At 40.1% G+C, this 20,657-nt stretch overlaps 1 long non-coding RNA gene across 10 annotated transcripts; it reads right to left on the minus strand.

Moving 5' to 3' along the window:
* Positions 1-17,092: 17,092 nt before the first annotated feature.
* Positions 17,093-20,150, minus strand: LOC127119567 (uncharacterized). 10 transcript variants are annotated; one of them, XR_007802876.1, is made up of 6 exons: positions 19,298-20,150; positions 18,943-19,075; positions 18,262-18,798; positions 17,966-18,158; positions 17,719-17,807; positions 17,093-17,549 (listed from the first exon to the last, which is right to left on the minus strand). It is a non-coding gene; the product is annotated as an uncharacterized LOC127119567 (long non-coding RNA). The 10 variants fall into 10 exon arrangements; XR_007802879.1 differs by having other exon boundaries at positions 18,262-18,337; positions 18,419-18,798; positions 18,943-20,150; XR_007802878.1 differs by having other exon boundaries at positions 17,966-18,008; positions 18,108-18,158; positions 18,943-20,150.
* Between the last annotated feature and the right edge of the window lie 507 nt (positions 20,151-20,657).

Below are 20,657 nucleotides of genomic sequence, written 5' to 3' on the forward strand. Positions count from 1 at the left end.
ACTCCTCAGGCAATTCACAATCTTCCTCAACCACTTCTTCGGCTTGATAGATAGGATTGTCGAAGTTATACTTGGCCATAGCAGTGTCGTTAGCAGTGACATCCGAGTGATCATGCTTTACTTTAGAACGAGATTTTTCGGAACGAAGAAAAAACGAAAAAGAAACATTGCCATTTTTTGTAAAAGTAAAAATAATTGAAAGAAAGAGAAGACAAAATTGTTTGCAAAAGCTGTCCTTTATTGATGATGAAAATAATTACGAAATGCAAGTAAATGGATGGCCCTACAGATGAGTCATTACACCTTGGGAAAAGTGTAAGACTTTATTATGCATGTAAAAAGGAAAACAATAAAAATTAATCTTTCAGTAGAGTAACCCGGACGACTTTTTTGGATGACCAGTTGTTGAGCTTTTCTCCCGGGACACACGGGCGAATCCAGCTATCTAAGTCACAGTCGCTGTCAGCCTTGTCTTCATCTGCAGCATTGACGACGTGGGGAGAAACCAAACCCTTGCTGGAGAAAGTACCGGCTTCATTCTTCTGAGACTCCGGAGTATACCCCAATCCAAACTGGTCTTCTTTGATGACTGGCTCCACGAATTTTCCCCAGCCTTGGGCATTACAAGCTTTAACCACTTCAACAACTTGCTTGTATGAAGAGATAGAAGTCCTGACCTTCTCAGACTTAGGTGAAAAGACAGCTTCGGGCCCGACCTCACTGATGTTTATGGCTTCAAAGCCCTGACACAGCATCTCATGCATCTCGCCATCCATCTCCACATACTTAAACGTAGACAGGTGGCTAACAAAAATATCCTCTTCACCACAGACAATGACGACTTGACCTTCTAGTTCATATTTGAGCTTCTGATGGAGAGTAGAAGTAATAGCACCGACAACATGAATCCAGGGCCGACCTAGCAAACAGCTATAGGCAGGCTGGATATCCATCACATGAAAGGTGCTCTTGAACACTTACGGTCCAATCTTAACTGGCAACTCAATTTCACCAAAGACAACTCTCTTAGAGCCTTCAAAAGCCCTCACAACTAAATTACTTGGCCTCAGGATGATGCCATCGCAATCCAACTTCATTAAGGCTTTCTTTGGAAGAACATTCAGAGAAGAGTCTGTATCAACCAAAACATGGGAAAGCACCACCCCCTTGCATTCCATTGTGATATGCAAAGCTTTGTTGTGATTCCTGCCCTCAGATGTCAGGTTATAGTTGGTGAAACCTAGCCCATGGCTAGCGTTTACATTTGAAACTACCAACTCCAGCTGGTTAACAGTTATCTCTGGTGGGAGATAGGCCATATTCAGTACTTTCAACAAGGCCGCTCTGTGCGCCTCAGAGCACATCAATAATGAGAGAATGGAGATCTTTGAGGGTGTCTGATTTAGCTGGTCGACTACCTTGTATTCACTTTTCTTGATAATCCTCATAAACTCATCCACTTCCTTCTCGAACGCGGTCTTAGGAGGAGCTTCCTCAGTAGTAACCACTTTGGTGGCTATCTGTTTTCCTTTAGCCTTGGCAGCTGCCTCAGCTTCAGTATTCGTACGCAATGTTGATGGTGCAAATAGGCGTCCACTGCGAGTGAAGCCACCAACCCCTCCAACATTTTCTACAGCGGAGCTACCAATGTCAATGTCTTCACTATTAACTTTCTGCCCTTGGAAGTAGACATCAGCCCCATAGTGCCACGGGATAGCATTGTCTTTCTCATACGGAACAGGTCCTGGTACCGTGATGGTGACTGAACTAACCAAAGCCGGTAGAGGGGTTTCAGAGTAGATTGTAACTGGTGCTGGACTTTCTGGGAAATATATTGTTGTCGGAGCGGGTCTCTCGGGAACATATATTTCTTCAGGGGTGAAATAAAACGTCACTGTCGACACCTCATTCTTCACTGGACGGGTCTGATCGAACTGAAGACAACCTTCATCTATCAGTTGCTGAATACCCTTTCTTAAAATGTCACATCCGTTCTCGGCAGCTTGACAATTTCTACACTCTTCCCCACAGCCCGGGAAAATCTGTCCTTTCAAAAGTTGGTCTTTAACCACCGATAGCGAAGTCTTCACTCTAGTCACATCAGAAACCAGATTCAAAGTTTCCCCACTATCAACAGCATTAATCCTCTGCCCGCCGTGGGCTGGCATCGGGTTTTGGATAACATTAGGCACCGGAGAAAAATTGATAGCCTGGGCGTCTCTCAAATCTTGTACCTTCAGCTGAAGAGCCTTGCAATTATCTGTGGTATGGCCAGGTGCGTTGGAGTGAAAAGCACATTTGGCGTTGACATCATAACCTCTAGGCAAATTATTGGGATCGATTGGTGGAGCCAGAGTTCTCAACGTAACTAGATTCATGTCAATCAGCTTGGGAAGTAATATAGAATAAGGCATTGGGATTGGCTCAATGACCCGGTCCGTTTTCCTTGGACGTTGTTGATAGTGTCTCTGCTGACCCGGGTTACCTCCTTGATGTTAATTGTTGTACCTGGGTTGCGGATGATACTGCGGTTGCTGTTGAGGAGCAGGTGTAGGAATAGTGACTGCGGACACTTGATCTTGATTATAATTAGGGCGTCCTCTTCCCCTGCCTCTGCCGGCATACACAACGCTTGTCTCGCCTTCTCTTCTTCGCTGACCATTACCAGCAAACCGTTTCTTGGAAGCACTATTGTCTTGAATTCGGCCCATCTTCAACAGACTCTCGATCCTTTCTCTAGCAATTACTATCTCTGCAAAGCTGATTGACGGGCAAGCAACCAATCTCTCAATATAATTGCCTTGAAGAGTGTTCATGAACATGTCCGCCATCTCCCTTTCAGACATAGGGGGTTGGACGGACGCAACAATTTGTCTCCAACGCTGAGCATATTCTCTAAAGGTGTCCTTGGCAGTCTGAGACATTCCTTGCAACAAGGTCCGATTCGGAGCCAAGTCCAAGTTGTTTTGATATTGCTTGACAAAAGCCTCTGCCAAGTCTTTCCAGCTCTTGATGGTAGTACGAGACAAATGAGAATACCATTCACGAGAAGCTCCAGTTAAACTGTCTTCAAAATAGTACATCCACAGCTTTTCATCTTCAGTGTGAGCTCCCAACCTTCCCAAATAAGATTGGAGATGAGTGCGTGGGCAAGAAGTCCCGTTGTATTTCTCAAACGTAGGGGGTTTGAACTTGTGAGGAATCCTCACTCCCTGAACCAGACCAAGATTTGTGACATCAAAACCTAAGGAATTTTGAGACTCCAGAGATTTGAGCTTCTCAGCAAGCTCATCCATACGGCGAGTGGTCTCGTGAGCTTCGTCGTGCACAGAGAATTGATCATACTGATAATCTTCAGTAACGGGGCGCCCGTTAATCCGAATTCCTTGATTCACATTGTATCTTCCGCCAATACCATTTCCGACATTCCCCGTGTTGCCAACATTACCCGGGTTTCCATCAGCATTTGCGTTATCCGCGTTACCAGTGTTCATAGGGTTATCAGCGTTCCCAGGGTTACCAGGGTTTCCCTCAGCATTTGGCATCTCTACCTCTGGATCGGGCCTCGGTTGCTCAACCAATTCCCTCAGTCTTTCCTGGCCTTCTGCCATACTAGTCATCAATGTCATGAACTGATCCATCCTTTCACGCATATCAGCCAGCTCTTTCTGTACCTGGTCCATTGCTAGTTGCGGTCGATTTTCCTTTGTCGGGTACCTGTGGACTCGCTTGGGACCAATAATGCCTGAAACAGGGAACAAACATTAGACACTGCAGTGACACCTGCAAAACAAACAAGGGTAAATATGCATGGTATGCGATGCACTTCTTATTCAATTTTAAGGCACCCCCCTTAAAAAGGGAATACCCCACAAATGAATCAGCATGAGATGTTGGATGCAAATATGCAAATGATGTTATGCAATGCAAAGGCATGTCAATCAGGATTGCTGTATCTGCTTGAACATATGTCGGGTTGCACGGCCTTGAGAGAAACCCATTGAGGAATATAATACCGGATCAGCACTTCGACATGAATTCGGAACCGGGAACCATATAACACAGTCATCAACTCAGAACCCATACTTCTGAACCAACTGTCACCAGTAAGAACCGAACAATAGTCACCAACAGAACAAGTCACCATCAGTACCTGTAAATGATTCATTCCCGCCCCACTCACGGGTGTAATCTAGGCCAGGGTAAGGTCAAGACAAACGCAGGATAAACAATCCTTTCAAGAATACCATCATATGCACACCAGGTGTATGCAACGATAATACCCCATCAGAATCTGAACTGTTCGTGATACCATGTTCCGCTAAGTGGCGTCATACCACCCGCTTCCCATGAATCACTCTATTCCTAGGTGTCCTAAAGTTCACTCATAGCCTGTGTATTGGGCCTTTTACCTCTCATAGAACATCCCATCCCACCAAGCAGAACCAGCAGATATAGCAATCATACGTACACAATGCAATAAAGCAAGTAAATGCTGAAAAATAAGTAACTGTACAAAAGCATGAACACCCAATAAACAAGAAACCTACAAAAGCTAGGAGGGACTCGCTTAGGGAAACCGGGTCCCCAGCAGAGTCGCCAGCTGTCGCAACCTACCTGCGAAAAAAAACAACCGGCGAAAAAGAAAGGACACGAGAGTCGCCACCGTGCGTTATTTATCCCAAAGGAGGGAAAGGAAACGCTAGAAATAAACCTGGAAAAAGGAAAGGAAAAGACAAGGTCTCGCAACCAAATCTTGGGTTCGGGAGTCGATTATGCGAAGGGAAGGTATTAGCACCGCTATGCATCCGTAGTACTCTACGGGATCCACTTTTATAGTTCTTGTCTAAATGGGTGTGGGTTTATCTAATGTACTATTTACTTAAAAAAAGGGTAAAAAGGAAATGACTCGCATGGATGTCGCATCCACTGCATACGTATCTCATCTGAATATGAGAATCAAAGTCTTCGTAGCTCGGCTACCTATAGGTTAAATAGGAGTGTGCTCGCTAAGACATCGCGTTGTATGCCTACGTATCCCATCTGGAATGAGAATCAGAGCAAGCCGTAGTTCGGCTAACTACGGGTTAAGGGTTGTGTTTTGGGCAAACGACATTACTACGCAATCTACCGGATGCTCGACCTTTGGAGACTTACTCGCCTGTAGTAGAAGGAGTTAACGTGTTCTTAGGAGAATAAAAATCAATGAGTTGTTGGTGTTTTAGGGACGCTCATGCAAAAGGGGTAATGCGGATAAGACCTCATAGCTCTTAACCCTGGACAGGGTGAGCTCATGACAAAAAAGTGGGGGTTTAGAAAGGTGGAACCCTCTCCACTGACTGACCGGACAAAAGATCTGGGGTTTTTGTTCTGAAGCATCGACACGTAGTGTGATCTTAAAGAACGACGCACTGAATAACGGGGGATTGATTATTGATCCCTTTTATCCGTCAATTGCCTCTTCATGGAGGTCTTTAGGTAAAAAGTAGTAAAATGCGGGAAAGATAAAGGGGGTTAAGAGATCTACCACACAGATAAAGATCCGAAGCAACAACAAATAAAGAGATAAGAAACCCAGAGATCTCTCAAGCTAGCACCATCAAAGAAAGCGAGTCAGTACAGGTAATCGGAATAAACCTCCAGGTGGTATCCCACAAATAAAGTGGAACACCAGGCAAGCCATCTCTGCAAGAGTCATATGAGCCCTCACAAAACTAAACTCAACAAACAGGTTAGAGAAACAAGATAGGGTAATCAAGAGTTGCCCCCAAATCAAAATGTAACCACATGAATCATGCCATTAAAATTTGCAAAAAGCTCACAAAAAGCAACCAAGGGTAGGAGGCCTAAACCTCTTGTCAAACAAATGCATTAAAAGGGTATCAAAAATTTCAGGTTGAAAGTATAAAGTAGTGGAAATATGGCATACCTGATTGGGGAGGATCGATTAAAATTGAATGGCACGGTTGGGTTTGCAAAGCACTCTTAGGGTTTATATGAGAGGGAATTGGTTCTTTGCAGATGAGTTCCCTTCAGTCTCTAGAGGTTGCTCTGAACTCTGTTGGCTCTTCTCTCACTATCTTTTTCCCAGCCAGGGTAATTGGAATTGAATGGCCTTTTGTTTCACTGAAACTCTGAATTTATAACCTGATTTTTGTGGACCTGTGGGCTCAAATGAGAGAGGCCCAAGTCCAAAAAAATTTTGTTATATTTTTTTTTCTTCTTTTTTTTTTTTTCGTTTTTCGTTTTTTTTTTTAAACATGTGGGCTTGGCCTAGCGAGCATGACAGCTCATGAATAAACTTTTGCTCCTTCAAGATTAACGTTTTGACTGACGAATAGACCCCATTTGAACATGTTGGAAGTATCTCAAGCCATTCCCTTATGTTGACTGATCACCCAAATAGAACCCACAAAGTGTCCTGGATGATGTTCAAGCTTCTTGGAGCTAATCCCGATTGACATGATGAAATGCAATGTATCTAATTCTTATTGATAATGATGAAATGCAATGTGAAATGTTAAATGACCTAAAAATGAATGCATGAATGAGAAGGGCAAATTTTGGGGTGTTACACCTGTCTGTTGTTGCTTCCTCCTTCTCGGATAATTTTCCTCTTAGTAGAGCGGGTGATGAAAATGTTTATTTTTCTATTCCCAGCGGAGCGTTGTTTCCCTTCTCCTCGGCAAAGATTGTTTCTCCAACAGTTATGAGGAATTGTGATTGGCTTTGGAACTTTTGTTTAGTGGTTATTCCCCACAGAGTTTCATATCTTTCCTTGATAATTTCCCCAGTAGAGTTGCTTCTACGGAAGATTTTATCCGTGTGCAGCCTCCCTAGATAAGGTTTTACCGGATTTCAGTTTGGTGTCGGAACTTCTGAGGAAGGTGTATTGATCCCTTCCCTAGCGGAGTGACTGGTTCTCCTTCTCCATAGCAGAGATATTTCCTTCCGTGATTAGAATAGAATGTTGTTTGATGTACTTCTGTTTGGTGGTTGTTCCCCACAGAGTTCCATATCACCCCCTGATAAGATCCCCGGTAGATTTCTCATCTGACTGATCTTATCCTTATCTCTGCATTCTATTGGAAGATCCACAACTTTGGTGACTGGGATCCCTTGCTTATCCCCAACAGCGGTCTTTGATCCCCGGTGATTCTGCATGTTCCCCTAACATTGGCCTTTTTCCCTTGCAGAGATTGGTGTTTTCTGGTATTTGCTGCCCCCACCACATTGGATGTTCTCCAGTGGGCCTGGCTTTCTCTTTTGAGACGTAGTACCGGATGTTTGTCCATCGATCCTTAGACCTGTTTGTGTTAGATATGTCTTTTTGTCGGCATTAATCATACATAGACCACCCATATACATGCATAATTATAACATTCAAATATTCATGTTGCATTCTTTGCCATATATCTTTGTTTGTTATCTCCTGCTATTTGGTGATATATATTTCCCCAAGCAGATGTTGGTGTCTAATCTCTCCATACAGAGTCAGCCCCATAGGCAGAAAGTTTCTTTCCTTTCTTCCATGTTCCCCACTGAGTTGCGTCCTCGTGGATGATTATTATTTCAGTTTCCTCCCAAAACATGTATTGGGGTGGAATTTCTCCCCTGAGTTATATCCTCATTGGGTTGAGTCTTGTTTTATTGTGTCTCTCTAGTTTGTTCCTAGACTGACTACTCTCGTTATTTCCCCTGCACTTCCCCGTAGTCTAGATGAATGCTTGCTTAATAACCAGTAATTGTCCATCTTGTCCCCGGCAGAGTCTGTGGCCTTCTACCCAGTAATCGATAGTTATAAGTCCTATCTCTGTGGTTTATTACCCAGTAGCCAGTAGTTGTAAACCCCATTTTATCCCCTTGCAGAGTTAACCCTTGATTTTGTTCATCCTAACCGATGACGGTTACTCTTTTCTGTGGTTTTATACCCAGTAATCGGTAGATGTAATCCCCTCTTTGTTGGTTATCTTTATCCAATATTCGGTATTGATATTCCTTCACCTTTTGAGTATATCTCCCAGTAACTGTTGATATATCTCTTGGATAACTGCTCTGATTAAGCAATTTATCCCCGACGAGTCATCTTTCATATTACCCTTGTTTGGTAATGATTGCCTCTCCCCTTGATTGGTCATCATTATATACCCAGTAACCGGTATCCCGATGTCCTTTCTTTTCGGTCGATTTATCCTTTATTAACCCAGTAACGGGTTGTGATAATCTTCCATGCGAGTATGTTATCTACGTTCTGACGGTAATAGATAATATATCTCATGCGCTCTTCAATCGAAGTCTTTTTCTTCCCCAGTTGAGTAAGACTCGTATTTCCTCGTGGCATCAAATGCCCATCCTGTAAATTGAGTCTGCTTTTTCAACCCTTCGTTTCGGATGATGAGTGTTTTGGAAAAATTCCCCAATTCACGCCTTGGTTGGTCACCTATTATATGCCCAGTAACCGGTATCCCTGGTGTTCCTTCCTTCTGCTTCCTATTATGACTTTTTGTCCCCTGTGGAGTCAGATTTTTCTGAGTTGAAATTTACCTTTTTTTAGGTCTTCCTCAGATGTTTGGATGATTGATATCTCTCACCCTTATACCGGTCTTAGATATTCATTCTCCCCGAGCGTGTTGTTCTCTCACCCTTGTACCAGTGTTTTGATCACATGTCTCTTTGAGCTTATTTCCCAGTAACTAGTAATACCTCATTCATTTTTTCCTCAGCTGAGTCCTTTGTGGTTGCTCCCAGCCTGAGTTCCCTTAGTGGGTTTTCCCCATCTGTGTCCGGATTCTTATCCGAAGTATCCTTTGTGGATAGTTTGCTGTATTGGCATATTCCCCAATACATGCATCACTGTGTCAGGTCGAGTCTTTCCATTTATTTATTTTCATGGAATCCTTCTCGTGTTTCCTAGCAAGTCTCAAGTCGTGACCTGCTCACGCATTTTATCCCCTTTATTCCCCGGTAAAGTCCCCGGAGTCTCTGTCCCATTTATGAGTGTATTACTCATATGGATTTTCAATTTCTCCTGATTTCTTTTCCTTTGTGGACACATATCCCCCACAGAGCATTAATTTTTTACATACATACATTTGCATCATGAGGTCTCTTAGGGACCAAAATTCGTCTCTTTGTTATTATTTAAGCCCATTCTACCTCGTCGAGACGGAGATTTTAACCTTCACTTCTCCGGCTAGAATGACCTTAAATAGGGGCATTTGTAAGATCCTAATTTTGACCCTAAGATCCCTCATGGCATCATATCATTGCACATTGCATTTGCCTCAAGAATCATAGCATCTTGACTCCTTAACCCTAGGGTTGGGACTTGTGTGAGTTTGTTTGAGACCACCAAGCATGCTTGAATTGTATATTATTGCTTTTCTTATTTTGTTTACTAACCAAAAGCAGAAAAATATGTCACTAACTTGTTTTGTTTTGTAGCTTGAGCAATCATGTGATCCAAGGCTCCTAGGAGGCCCCTATGCTCATTGATGTGGCCAGATGAAGGTGAAAGCAAGCATGAAAATGGTTCACAAAGCTCTCAATAATCATATATGCCTCCCAAGTATCTCAATTTGTCAATTTGATCAAGATAAACCAAAGGGTTTGAGGATTGTTTCTCAAGGAAACCCTAATTCAACAGTGCATTGTTTGTGCCTTGCTCATGAAGCAACCTCAACCCATGATCAAATACAATCAAGGGAAGTTCTTTAATTCATAATTTCATGCATATTTGAGCTTATGTGAGTTTCCTCAATCATAAATTCATTAAGATTTGAAGTTTGGACTTGAGAAGTTGATCAGTCAATTCATCTGACTATTTTGGAATCCACTGAGACCTAACTTTTGATGTGTTTGTTAAATGAAGATCACCCCAAGAGAAAAAATGTTCTTAAGAACCATATGAACAACTTTCATGTTCACAAAAAATTCATTTGAAGCTTGGAAGGTCATCATCCATTTCAAAACATTATAGGTCATTTTGATTGAAACCCTAATTTTGGGTCAACTTCCCAAGGACCTAACTCATTCATATTTTATTATTTTGAGGTGGGATCAAATGAATTGGAAATTTTAAGATGTCTAATTCATTTGTTATGTTGAACAAATTTTCATAATCCTAAAATAAACACATATGATAATACAAAACATTATAGGTCACTTTGGACCAAAGTCATTGAAATGTGAAAAAAGTCCAACTTCAAGTGCCTCTAACTTTCTCATCAAAAACCCAAATGATGCAAAATTTAAGTCCAAATGTATTACCTTAAAAAGATATACAACGTTTATGTTGAAGGTTTTGTCATTTGAGGCTTGAATCAATGAAACAGAAGGGCTTGAAGTTGGTCCATTTTGACAAAATTCTCATACACATGTTTTGCGCATTGAACTTCATGGCCTGTTTTCATAAATTTCCCAATTCTAAATGGATTTTTGTTCAACATAACAATTGTTCCTCATGTCAAGACCTTTCCAACCATTACCCACATGACCATGTTTCAATTTGGAAAAGTGCATTTTCGAAGAGGTGAAGATTTATGTTCATTTATGGAAACCATGTGAAAACTTTGTGCACAAGCCAATGCAAGCAAATCTGCACGTCCAAACCTGATCCATTACACTTCAGCTTGCATTTGCAATGGATTTTGGGCCTCACATGCGCCTTTACAGGCCCATGCATGGAGGCCCTCATTCCACATGCACACGAATTTGGCAAGGCTTGCATCATCTCATGCTATAAATACATGTGCCTAGCTTCATTCATTTCCAACCTTAAGGCGCCTAACACTCTGCAGAATTGAAATCCCACCTTTCACTCAAAGGAAATTTGTATTTCTTCTTCAATTTTTCAGTTCAATTTTCAACTTCCTTGGTTGATTATTGAGCTTTAATTCCTAAGCCTAGCTACTTTGTCATCTCAAGAACACACTGCAACAAAGAATTGGAAGAGATCGTGCCTTGTAGAGTTGCACTTCAAAGGTTGTTTTTCAAACTTTTTCCATTTGAATCTCCCTGGATCTTGCTCATTTCTTGTGCTTGTTGGTTCCTCTGAAGTCCTCATGTGAGAGGCAATTGATCTGTGTAGTTAATTTCATGAATTGATCAGGTTCAGTTTGAACACCATGAATTTCTAGCTCAAATTTCTCCTTCCATAAGAGTCTAGAGTAGAAACCAATGGCACAGGGGTGATGTACATCACCCCAGCTTTCCAATGATATGAGGATCGTGCATTTTGGTTAACTTTTCAAAACCTGCAAATTCCACCGGAAACTGTGATGTTCGCCGGAGAAGACGGTGGTTTCCACCACCGTCCCCACATGGATGAGTTTCAGCCTTTGGATCTTGTTGCTCCGATCTAATCTATGTCATCCAATGTTATGACTTTTAATAATGCTGCGTGTTTCTCCTTTGTCTATGGTCCATCGTGAGCGCGCGCCTGAGAACCTTAGGATGTGCTACATCATTTAATGAATCTGATCCAACGCGCCAGGCTTTTTCTTAATTTCTGAATTTCATTTTATTTCCTTTTATTTCAAAAATTCATAGCTTCTTCGTTTTAAATCCAAAAAATATGGGACCAATTGCATTATTTCCCTTTTGTATATTCTTTCCTCATCCCCCCAATCATGTTTTCACAAATATTTTGACAAATACCAACCTACCTTACAACATTAGTGAAAAGGGCTCCCTTAGAGTACTAAGGATGTTTTGGGTTCTTAAAACCTTCCCATTGCATAACCAACCCCCTTACCTATATCTCTGACATTTTTATTAGTTTTTTATTTGATAAAACTTCTCGGTTTTTGTTCGCTTTCTAACCTTTCCTTTGGATAAATAGAAGTGGGGTGGCGACTTGAATTGTATGATTTACTTTTGATTTAGTCAATAAATATAAAGGTAACGAATACCCCACTATTGAAAAGTGGCGACTCTGCTGGGGAAAATTTGCCTAGTGGGTTTTGCCTACTTTTTACTTTTGTTGTATTGTATGGTTATATTATTGTGACATATTTTTGTGCAAATTTGGGAGTACTGTATTATTTGTAATGTATGAATTGCTTGTGTGCTTGGTGGTCTCTTGTGAGATGAGTTATATACCCGAACTCGAGTGCACTTATGATAGGAGAATGACATAGTCTTGTTGACTTGTGTGGAGTTATTTCTTAGCAAGTTGACTTGCAAGCCCATTCACTTGGTGGAGGTTATGTTGGGATCAATAATGTCACACGAGTAGTTATGGTTAGGCATTACTCTTTCCAATATATGCCATAGAAGCCAAGGACCTTAGTTTACCAAGCCCATCTTGGCCTATTTTTAGGACGTAGTGCGAAGGTCGTTCAAGTGTGAGGTTTAATAGGATTGTTACGCGATACTACACTCATAAGAGTCTCTCTTGAGAATATTTTTGGAATACGAGTAGTCGTTTATCCGATAATATCCGAAAGATGGGATGATGACTATGGGAATCTCTTGTAGAACATGATTGTCAGGCTTAACCATAATAAACTCCTTTTGGGTGGTTCTTAACTGAGACTCCATGCTCGTGACTTGCAACAAACCCTTGATTCACGGTTGATCCGTTCTTGTGTATCCTTAATATCAATGGAACTTGGGTGTTGATAAGGTGTGAACCATGATCCACTAAAATGGATGATTGTATGGTGTGATTTGCTTGATCTTTGAGTGTGAGTGTTGCATCCATGCATTCATGCATTCATACACATCCATATCATCAACAATGAGAAACCTTTTAAGGAACTTAAGAGGTCTATTCATAAATTTTCAAACATGGATAAGCAAAGAAGGAATACAAATAAGTACAGTTTCAGACAACCCAACTTGAAAGAGTTAAGGAGTTTGACATCCTATGTATTAAATCCCTTGGAGTGAGTACCAAAGGAACCTTAATGGACTTTGGTCATTAATAGGTCTTCTTCGTGTCTATCCACGCATCTAAGCAAAACCATACCGAAGTTTCTCTTATACAATACATCACCATTTAGGTAGAAATTATCGTCTAATCTTCTCAAAGTCTTCTTATCTTTCAAAGATGCCCCAGACGGGTAAATCTGACTTTGGAGGAAACACTTGATGTCATAATACCAGGGCTTCTCGTCTTTGATCTCTTCAACAACAAATACATGGGCTGGCCTATCAAGACGCATCACAGTCAAATTGGGAACTTCATTCCAATACTTCATTATGATCATTGATGCCAACGTTGCAAAAGCATCTGCCATCCGATTCTCATCTCGAGGGTTATGATAAAACTCAACCTTTGTAAAGAAAGTTGAAATCATCCTCGCATAATCTCTATATGGTATTAAACCGGGTTGATTCGTCTCACATTCACCTTTGATTTAATTCACCACTAAAGTCGGATATCTAAAGACATCTAAATACTTGATTCTGAGATCAATGGCCTCTTCAAGCCCCATAATGCAAGCTTCATATTCTGCCATATTATTTGTACGCTTGAATGTCAATCTAGCTGTAAATGGAAAATGTGTGCCTTGAGGAGTAATGCTTACTGCCCCAATGCCATTACCATACTGATTCACAACTCCATCAAATACCATGACCCAATGGGAACCAGGTTCTGGCCCTTCTTCAAGCAATGGTTCATCACAATCTTTCATTTTCAAGTACAAGATCTCTTCGTCAGGAAAATCATACTGCACTGACTGGTAATATTCAGTTGGTTGGTGAGCCAAATGATCATCCAAGACACTACCTTTGATCGCTTTCTGAGATCGGTATTCAATATCATACTCTGATAACAACATCTGCCAACGGGAAATTCTTCTAGTTAAAGCAGGCTTCTCAAATATATACTTGATTGGATCCATTTTGGATATCAACCAAGTGGTATGATTCAACATATACTGACGCAGACGTTTAGCAGCCCAAGCCAATGCACAACAAGTCTTCTCTAGCATAGAATACCGAGTCTCACAGTCGGTGAACTTCTTACTGAGGTAGTAAATTTCAAATTCTTTCTTTCCAGTATCATCTTGCTGACCAAGAACTCAACCCATACTATCTTCAAGCACAGTCAAATACATGATAAACGGTCTTCCTTCAACAAGCGAAGACAAAATCGGAGGCTCAAGCAGATATTCTTTGTTACTGTCAAAAAATTTCTGGAAATCTTTGGTCCAATAACAAGACTGATCTTTCCGAAGAAGCTTAAATATAGGCGCACATGTGGCAGTCATGTGTGAAATGAATCTTGAGATATAGTTCAAGCGACCGAGAAAACCTCTGTCTTGCTTCTTAGTTTTGGGCGCAGGCATCTCTTGTATTGCTTTGACCTTGGTGGGATCAACTTCAATACCTTTATCGCTGAGAATAAAGCCCAACAACTTACCATAACGAACACCAAAAGTACACTTATTGGGATTCAAGAGGAGTTTATACTTCCTTAAACGTTGGAATAGCTTCAACAAATGCTTAACATGTTCCTCTTCATCAATTGATTTAGCAATCATATCATTGACATACACTTCAATCTCTTTATGCATTATATCATGAAAAAGAGTAGTCATTGCTCTTTGGTAAGTTTCACCAGCATTCTTCAAACCGAAAGGCATCACTCTATAACAGAATGTTCCCCAAGGTGTAATGAATGTAGTCTTCTCCATATCTTTGGGTGCCATCTTGATCTGATTATATCCGGAAAATACGTCCATAAACGAAAAGACTTTGAATTTAGCTATATTGTCTACCAACATATCAATGTGTGGCAGATGGAAATCATCTTTTGGACTGGCTTTATTCAAATCTCTATAATCGACACACATGCAGACCTTTCCATCTTTCTTCGACACAGGCACAATATTGGCCATCCATTGCGGATACTCGGCAGTCACAAGGAAACCAACATCAATCTGCTTTTGTACTTCTTCTTTGATCTTCACTGCCATATCAGAATGCGTTCTTCTCAACTTCTGCTTGACTGGCGGGCATTCTGGCTTCAACGACAATCTATGCTCCACTATCTCAGAATTCAAACCAGGCATGTCTTGATAGGACCAAGAAAACACATCTGAATACTCTCGAAGAAGATCAATCAACCCCTTCTTCACATCTAGACACAGTCAAAATCCAATCTTGACTTCCTTCACATCATCCTCGGAACCCAAGTTGACCAACTCAATCTGCTCTTTGAATGGCTGAATGGCTTTTCCTTCATGCTCAAGAAGACAAGACATTTCATCACTCACTTCTTCATCACTTTCCCCCTCAGCCTCAAACACAGGGAATTCAAAATTTGGAGAAGGAGAAGGATCATTGTATCCAATGGGTTAGAACTCAACCTGCATAATGATTTGATATTTTGATTTTAGAGAAATGAATTTGTGACCAAATATTATGCAAATGGACAATTATATTATTTATTTATGTTTTTTGTGATTACCATTTTCAGAATAAAGCAAAAAACTAAAAACAAAACATCATAGATGTGGATGAATAGAATTATACTTTATTAATGATCAATTTAAAATGCCCACACAATGTTCACTTCTCCCTTAGGAATAGGAGAAGGATTTTTTTTAAAACAAATAAAAGCAATTACTTAGATCGATGCATAATAACAGGAATATCAACATCAGTCCAATTATTGCAAGCCTTTCCATGCGTCACAAAATTGGTGCAGTCTTCCTCTTCACCATCCTCTAGCACAACAACTAAGTGTTGTTTATTGCCATGAATGAACCCTCTGTTACAAAAGCTGAGTTGTATATCCTCTGATCTAACAACTGATGAACCTTGCTGAAAACCCATACCGGTTCTGTTCTTGTTATCGGAGACCTCTACCACTCGTCCCCACTGATCAGCAATTCCTTCTTCAACAATCTTCCTTGCATCTTTCAATGAGGACATAGGTGCCCCAACTCTCTTTTCAGTAGCAATAGACAAAGCTTGGAACGGAGTTCCAACCTCATCCTCAACTTCAACATAAGAGAAAGATGACAGGTGGCTAACCAACAGTACCTTCTCTCTGCCAACAATGACTAACTTACCGTTCTTGTCAAATTTGAGCTTCTGATGCAATGTAGAGGTAACAGCTCCCGCCTCGTGAATCCATGGCCTTCCCAACAGACAACTCTAGGCCGGGTGGATATCCATTACTTGAAAAGTAATCTGGAAGTTCCTCGGACCTATCTTCACTAGAAGGTCCACTTCACCAATCACCATCTTGCGCGAACTGTCAAAAGCTTTGACGATTACACCACTATATCTCATAGGCTCTCCTTGGTATGACAACTTTGACAATGTTGACTTTGGAAGCACATTCAACGAGGATCCGGTGTCAACTAGTACATTGGATAAAGCGTCATCTTTGCAGTTCATGGAGATATGCAAAGCCAAGTTATGATTATTATCCTTCTCGGGGAGTTCTTCATCACAGAAGCTGAGATTATTACAGGAAGTGATGTTATCCATAATATGATCAAACTGATCCAACGTAACATCATGTTCTACAAAAGCTTGCTCAAGAACTCTTTGCAGTGCTTCTTTGTGCGCTTTGTCGTACCCCAATTTTGTCCGGAAATATTTAAAATTTTGTAAAATTGATTTCATTTTTTAATTTAGCATCATATGCATAGCATGGCATACATTTCATCACGAGAATACCTCATTTTAGTTTCCTATCACTATTATGCCATTTCCATACTACCTAAAAACATGCATTTCATAAAATCCATTTCATCTAAGAGTATGATTTATTATATGAAAGCGAGAAAAGGGATATAATGAAAGGATACTTCTTGAGGTGGGATACTAGTATGGATCAAGGTCATGTTTGAGTTTCATCTTGACAGCACCATAATACTAAATCCATAAGCAAAATCATGAACATGGTTGCTTGAGAACATTGTTTATTTTATTTTTGCACCTGGTTGAACCAAATTGACAAAAGTTGACGAGATATTAAATGAATGACTTAAATTCATCATTTTTTGTTATTCATTTATAATCATCATTCCCTAGGCCACGAATTAAGAGGTCTTTAGGATAAAGACCAAGTGTCTAAACGTGCATCAAATGGCTAGGAACTCCAAAATACAATATGGCACGGTTTAAAAGTATCAATGTAGAATTACATTAGCTGAACAAGTTTTGGATTTTTACAAACATAATTGTTTCAATTACCATTAACAAGAACGCATCATACAATCAATCATAAGCAACCTTAGTTCCTAAGTGACATTATAAGACAAGCCAAATGAAAAGTACATTTCAAAAAAACACCGAAGCTACGTCAATTTGCAACGACTGCACCCTGCACTCAATTCTTCGAATCACCCCAAGAAGTCGCAAGATATGTCCTAACGAGCAGGTCCAACCTGCACAATCCAAAGGGCCTGTCACACGTCATGCTAACCATAGTGAGAAAGGTTAGAGCCAAGCAGGAAAATTAATCGATATCGCCACAAAACCCCCCTCCATTGACATATCCTTATAGACCCCCTGCTCACAAAAAAACCCCCGCAGTTGATGCCATTTCAACATGCGTTTCACTCACTTGTTGGGCCCTGTAGAAAAATAAAGTACAGGCGAATGTTAAAAGATTTCTGCTATAGAAATAAGGAAAATCATTAAGAAAATTGATTCATGAATCACCACTCAATCCATTACCAAACCGACATGTATACAACAAGCAAGGGAAAAACAAATCATTGGCATTATAAGAAAATCCATTACATGAGCTTCCAAATGGCTATGCTGCGTATTTTCCATGACCATCTTGTAGCAGGAAACTAAACCATGACAAAGACCTATTATGTTGGAACCTGTTATCAAACATGATGCACGGATTAGGATGGCAAACACGTTGACCAGACCTGCCACAAACCCGCTGCAGGACCTGATATACAAGCCAATGGGTGAGGGAATCTTTAGCAAGACAGCATGATCAATAAAGTTAGAAGGCCTAACTGTAGAACCCAACCTGCAACGTGAAGAATTAGCCAATGCATCATCCGTAACGAGACCTGCGGTAGTCACATACCACGATTAAACCAAGGTACCTATTGTCGAAGTATAAATCAAGCATCAAAAGAAGGTTCAACAAAAGTCTCAGCAACGCTCACAAGAAAATTCCAAGGCATATCAGTTAGCATATTCAATGATCAATTTTCAACCTAGTCAAGTAACAATCAAGCATTTCAAATTGCAGTCATACACGATAATACAAAGTCTATCATTCAATGTAACAAGCCTGGCAGGAGAGAATCATATTGTGACCTGCAACATAAAAGCAACAATTCATCTTGATCAATCAATCAGTTTGCACTGCCTTGCTTCCATCCGAATTACCAACCTAAAATTGTCAAGCAATGTGCATCAATCCAAAACATGCAACCTGCACTAACTACAACCAACACACATAACATTGCCTAACCTAATTCACAAAGGTTCAATTCACTGCAATTAGCTAGGTCAACATTGGAGGGTAAAGTTTCTTAGGACGACATCATTCATGTGAAGCCCAATTCCACTCAAGTTGCAACCTACAATAATCAGTCAAGGCAAAACCCTGAAGCTGCATAGCCATAATACTTGCCCAACATTCCCCTGCATCCATTTCTGCAAACTATGCCAGCTTGTTCCAAAGCCTGCATTACCATCCAAGTCAAAAACCCCAAACTTGCAGCATGCCCTTGGTTTTCCACACCATAAATCACATGTCCTACAACGGGTAACCATCTAATTCCAACATGAGCAACATACCTACCAAATCAAGCACTAGCGAATGTGGCATCATTTTGATAATCATGAGACCTGCGAAAAATTCAAGAATTACATGACAGTGAAAAGCAAAGTTCTTACCGTGACATGTAGATATTTCACGACAGTGAATAAGAAACTCAAAATAAACAACGTGCTTGAGAGATTTCGCTACAGACAAAGCTTAAACCTTAATACCTTCATTTTGGGGACCACGTCAAAATGGGGGACCACCAAATTTGGACGAGATTCTTTTGGCTAACGGATTGATTCAACAAATCTCTGCCAGCTCATGATTTGAAGACCTCATTTCACTCTATAAAAGCAGGATCTAGTCGATTGAAAAAAAGGAGAAAAAATACAGTCACTCTGCTGAAATCGCATCCCAACCTACACACCAAAGCTCAAAGATACCAAAGGGATACTCAGAGTTCATCACCAGAACTTTGAGCAAACCGAGCTAAACCACTGCCTTACCGACTCCACAACAAACCGATTCAAAGAAGTTATAAGAAGAAGAGGATTCCAGAAAAACAAAAAGGAAGCAATATACCTCAAGGTCAGATCTCACAGTCGGTAACCTTGTCGGAAACTTCGTTTTCCGGCGAGCTTTGTTTCATCTCAGTTTCCCAACTATACATGTATTTCATCGCATATATGTTACCTCGTCTTGTTATTCACTATATTGCCTTGAATCATATGAAGTTTTGTTGTTTTAGGTTGTTTGAAACTTAGTCGAATTTGTGTAGATCTATTGTATTTGGATGTTTATGTGTTAGAATCAATAAGGGAATTTGGATTTGGAACGAAAATAGGATTGTGTCTTCATGTCATGATATGGTTGAGAGTGAAAGAAACAAGGTGAGAGAAAGAGAGGCGCGGTTGTGAGAGAGAGAGGAACGTTTGGCTTTTTAAAATATGAATTTGCTCTGTTTTTCTCCATTATCATTTATTGTTAGGTATCAATTGTTTAATATTATTAAAAGGGGATGCTTTGAAATATGGAAAGTCATAATGTTGAGTCAGTACACTTCATGATGGTCCTCACGTGAACTGATAACAATATATTTTATTTATTATTGGTGTGCTGCTAATACCGTGGGAAGTCCGTACATTTTCCCGTTGAATTTCTCTTCAAGGTTTTAATAGCATGATTTAGGGTTTGGGTCGTTCAGGCCCATTCATTTCCAAGGTCCTTCATGTTTGCCTCAAGTTCAGTTGGTGTTGGTTTCATTTTTCGGTTGGGCTTGATGCAATAAGGCCAGTTAGCATTCATGTCCTAATATCAAATACACCATCAGTTGGGCCTTATACCATAGTTTTTTGTATTACCTACTTATTACTTACTTCAATATTTTATTTAAACATTTTAATAGTAATTATAATAATAAAGGCACGATACAAAACACTTTCTTTCTTTTCGCTTCTTTTCTCTCGAAAAATGATTTTTAGTATACTTATTTTTAGAACATTATGATTAAATGAGTAGTTAATTTACTAAAGTGCTTAATTCATTATGTATCTTGTCACTAAATTAATTTTGAGTAAATGCCAAGTACTTTTATCTAAACTTTATTGGTTTTGTAAAATCGAATTCAAAGTCTTTAATCAATATATTCCTCAAAACTTTTAATTCTATTTTTTGGATGAAAAGGGGAATAATGAGCATCCGCTTCACTATCTCTCGACTATTCAAATAATTGGCGTACGCCATATTGCTCGGATTTTCGTCATTCAATTAAAACCCTAAAAACTCCATAAAATTAAAATCACTTCCTTAAGTTAGTTATAAATCCTAAAAGTTTCATTATCTAAATTAGTTTTGAATGAAAAGGAGAATAGTAAGCATCCGCTTCACTATCTCTCGACTATTCGAACAATTGGTGTACGCCATATTGCTCGGATTTTCGTTA

The sequence above is a fragment of the Lathyrus oleraceus genome, chromosome 2, assembly GCF_024323335.1.
Source record: "Lathyrus oleraceus cultivar Zhongwan6 chromosome 2, CAAS_Psat_ZW6_1.0, whole genome shotgun sequence".
NCBI lineage: Eukaryota > Viridiplantae > Streptophyta > Magnoliopsida > Fabales > Fabaceae > Lathyrus > Lathyrus oleraceus.